The sequence below is a fragment of the Grammomys surdaster genome, unplaced genomic scaffold, assembly GCF_004785775.1.
Source record: "Grammomys surdaster isolate TR1022 unplaced genomic scaffold, NIH_TR_1.0 362, whole genome shotgun sequence".
Lineage (NCBI taxonomy): Eukaryota > Metazoa > Chordata > Mammalia > Rodentia > Muridae > Grammomys > Grammomys surdaster.
In genome coordinates, this window is record NW_021604781.1 from 4,122,673 (window position 1) to 4,127,238 (window position 4,566).

Genomic DNA, 4,566 nt, shown 5'->3' on the forward strand with positions numbered 1-4,566 from the left:
AGATGGAGGGGCGGGCGCTCGGAGCCCAGCCCCTCCTCCCGGCCCCGCGAACCGCGGGTGGGGGCGTCTCTACCTGCGAGGCCCCGGGCGCTGCGACTCTGACAGCCGCGGGAAAGCGTGGGTGACGCAGCCCCCGGCGCTCCCCACTGCCAGTCCCCCGCTGCCTTCCGCTGTCCTTCCCGAGGGAAGGGGCCTGGCCCCGGGGACACAGTGGGAGGTTTCCCTGCAGTCACAGTGGAAGCCCAGCCCTCTTCTTACAGCTCTGCCTCGTCTCACTTCAGACAGGCCTAGACCTTGAAAGTAAATACTTTCGGTTGGAGATTAAAGAGTGTGACAAGCTCCTCAGAACAGTCACAGTAAAGGCCATTGTCTCCCCTACTGCGTGTGCATCAGCACCTGGCTGGGGTCCCAAGGGCTGAGGTACACACTCCTTCAGGGTCCTGTACAGTTAGTTCCTTAGTACCGGTACCGGCCTGCCAAAACTATCCTTAAAAAGCTGTATGCAACTTTTAAGTCTTGTCTTACTCCTTGGGTCTCGGGTGGACTCAGGAGGCTGCATGAATACCTTCTGCTGCCACACAGCAGAGGAGATTATCCTGGGACCATTTATAGAAAACCAAGTTCACGTTGCAGGAGTTGGCGGCACCCATTGGTAGGTACTGGCTGTGACTCTCCAGTATTTCCCTATAGAAGCTCCTGGTTTTCGGAATAAAACTGTTCAAAATTTACATCCTAGAACCTCCGAGATGTTGGTGGCTTTGGCTACAATTGTTGTAAAAAATAAAAACATTTTGTGTCTGGCACCTAAGTAATGGGCATTACGAGAAGGAACTGTGGAGAAAGAAGTAGTTTCTAAGACTCAGAACCAGAGATTTCCTGATCGGGTTCTGCCTGCGCAGCTATCTGGCTTTGGACTTCCCCTGGTTGGGGTGTGGGAGTGAGGCAGGCTGCTCCCCGGGGAATTCCCCTCCCGGCATGAAGCTACTTCTTTAGTCCTTCTTAGTACTGTAAAAACTCTGTGTGTACGTTGAGGGGAAGTATGAGGAACGGAGAAGACACGTTTGTATAGAAATACATCCCAGTTTACGTATGATGAGGAAGTGAATCTCCAGCACCCTGAGCGCACCCTTAGCACACAGTTACAAACGTGGTTTCCCTCGGCCTCAAATACTTTCTTTTTCATTCCAATTCTCTGCTGTCCAGTAAGGAGCTACTGTCACATAAGGCCATGGGGGCATTTGGGGTGTGGATGGTACAAAATGGGGTTAAGGGGCTTGATTCGGCAGCACCTTAAATTGGAATGATGCAGAGCAGATTAGCATGGCCCCATGCAAATTCATGAAGTGTTCCATATTTTTAGGGGTCCTGCCTTTCTTGTTGAGTAGAGATCTTAACCCTGGTCACTCACTGATCCCTGTTTTTCTAGAATAAAACACAACAAACAAACCCAAAAATGTGGTTAACACACACTGAGGGCTGAGGAGATGGCTCAGTAGGCTAGAGTCTTAGTGTGCAAGCATGAGGACATGAGTTCAAATCCACAACCCCCATGTAATAAGGCGGGAGGAGTGGCTTAGCAGAGCAGCTACAGCTTCAGTGAGAGACTCTGTCTTATAGAGATAAGACAGAGACCATAAGGGAGACACCTGACGTGTCCTCTGGCCTCTACATGCATGAGCACAGGCATGTTGTACACCCTCATATGAGCACGAGTGTACACACATGCACACACACACTCACACACTCAAACACCATGGAGAGATGGCTCAGGGACTAGGATTAGTGTTTCCTTCCCAGCGGCTATGTGAGGTGGCTCACAAGCACCTTTAACTCTAGATCCAGGGGATCTGTGGTACGGGGCTATCCTTTGAGCCAAACAACCCCATTCTTGAGGTATTCAGCTGATCTGGCTTGCACAAATCTAAGCTGGGCTGGTTGCCGATTTACGTCCCCTATAAGAGGACTGGGGAGAGTCACCAGACCCTTAGCTCCTTCCTGCCTGTCGAATGCAGCTCTGTCCTAACAACATGCAGCCTGGGGAGAAGACTCCATCTATGCGGCAATATGGGAAGGCCCTCGTCCAAGTCTGGTGGGTGAAGACTTTGTGGTGTGGCCTTTCAGGTGAGGCCCATGCATCCCCTAGAAGGTAAACACTCATCTGTGCTGTGTAAGGACGCCCAATAAACGCACTGCTTCTCCAGAGTGAACTTGGGTGGAGTCATGCCCCAGTTTGTTGTTCGGACAAGAAGAGAAGGAATAAAGATGTTGCATAGGTCTCCCCAGGGGACTCTTAGCAACAGGATCCAAGGCCCTTCTGCCCTCCTAATATGTGTGCATACATACACTAACACACACACACACACATGAAGACTTAAAAAAATATGTCAGGCATAGTACATACACTTTTTTTTTTTTTTTTAGTACATACACTTTTAATCCCAGCACTTGGGAGATATGGACAGGCAGTTCTCTGTGAGTGCTTGAAGCCATCCTGGTCTACATAGTGAGTTCCAGGACAGCCAAAGCTATGCAGAGAGACCATGTCTCAAACAAACAAAAGAAAAACGCACACTGTATGTTGCAGCGTGAGAAACAGTGGATGCCTCACTGTGCTGTCGTGGAAATGATCACTTTGAAGGAGAGAACAAAATAAAGCAAAGTGCAGTGTGCTAACACTAGGAGCTTACTTGGGAGCAGGGGAGGGCAAAGCAAAAGCATCTCTTAAGCACAGAAATCCAGGGTAGCCTGGGTAGCATGGACGACACAGGTTCAACGGAACAGAAAGAGAGAAAAAAAAATCATCTGATAAACCATTTGGGGAAGTGATGTTTTTCTAAATATTACATTTTAATAAGTTGTGGAGAAACAAGAAGCACAGTGCAAAAGAGAAGCTGGGCAGACAAATCCCCTGCACAAGCCTGATAAGAACATCCTAACCGGCCTCACCCCCTCTCCAATACGCCCCACCCCTACTCCAGCAAGTCCCACCCAACTCCAGCAAGCCCCACCCCCACTCATTCATGTGCATATGAGGTTCGAGGGACCAAACTCAGCTCTACAGCACATCCCTGGCATCGTATGTCACTCTCTTGCTGGCAGACACCTCCCCAGAGGTAAGGACTGCACCTGATGTTTGCCGCAGGTGCAAGGACCCTTGGTGTGACTGCACACGTTTTATGAAGATACCATGGAGGAGAATAGTCCTAACCCATTTCCCCAAAGCGTCTTTTTGGAAATTAGAAGGTGATAAATGTAGAGAAAGGTGTAGAAAATTGCAGCATTCTAGAACCCAGCCTAAGCCTTGTGGCCAGTGAGTCAGTAAGCATGATTAACTCATAAGGATGGTCCAGATTGGTGACTGTCCTCAGGATGCCCACTGTTAAATATTTCCAACACTATATCCTTAGCCACAGCTTTGATGGAGTGGCTTTTTGTTTGTTTTTTTTGTTTGTTTTGTTTTGTTTTTGTTTTTCGAGACAGGGTTTCTCTGTGTAGCCCTGGCTGTCCTGGAACTCACTCTGTAGACCAGGCTGGCCTCGAACTCAGAAATCCACCTGCCTCTACCTCCCAAGTGCTGGGATTAAAGGCGTGCGCCACCACTGCCTGGCTGATGGAGTGGGTTTTAACGTAAAAAGCCACACATTTTGCTGTTTAAGGCACCAAAAAAAGAATTTTCCAGATGCCAGTCTCCTCCCTGGCTGGCTGTCTACCCCTCCTCCTAACTCTGCCTCACTCCTGGCTCTTCCTCATCCCTCATCTAGATGCCCAAGGGAAGATGTGGGAGGCAGGTGAGCTTAGGGAACCGCTGGGCTACTTTACATTAAATTAAATGCATTTAGTCTTAGCTACTTGGGAGGCCCAGACAGGAGCACTGAAAGTTCAAATACTGCCTGGGGAACTTTTTAACGTAATTTTTATCTCAAAACAAGACTGGGGGAAGGGAACCAGTCAGGAAAGGAGAACACTTCAGCCTCCTAGCATGGAGCAGATCTGTGCTGCCAGAATCCTGTTTCCTGGCCAGAGACCTGGCTCTGTGAACAGCCTTTGGTTTTCTTGGCCTTTCGGGACTTCAGAGTATAAGAAAAGAGCAGGCCACGAACTGCGGCTGGAGACCTCCAGTGTAGCAACAACACAAACTCACTCTGCACAGGGTAAACATGGAGAAGGCACTGGGCAACCCTGAAGAACGTGATAAATACCCACTACAGATGGCAGGTTGAAGGCAAGTGCAGAACGTCTGCTCTTCCTTGAAACCTCACTGAAGTGCAAAGGAAGCTACTTTGGGGTTTCTCCGGAAGCCCCGGCTGTTTTGTCGGTATCACTTTAAGCATAAGCTGCGGAGGGGCCATAGCAACAGGATTCTAGAAACTGGACAGCAGGGGGTCAACTGCTGACTGATTTGATCAAAAGTGCCCTAAGTTACGGAGAGCCAGAAAGCTCAAGTCATCCAACACACCCAAGAACCTCAGACACGGGAAGGTGTGGAGCTGTGGGTGGAGCTTAGACTGAGGGGAGTTCAGAGTCCAGTTAGGAAACAGAGGTGAGGGTTGGAGGTGTGGCTGCGCA

General features: G+C 49.5%; 1 pseudogene; it reads left to right on the plus strand.

Annotated features, from left to right (window-relative positions):
- The first annotated feature begins 1,272 nt into the window (after nucleotides 1-1,272).
- On the plus strand, nucleotides 1,273-1,358 carry LOC114631482 (annotated as a pseudogene).
- Nucleotides 1,359-4,566: the final 3,208 nt, after the last annotated feature.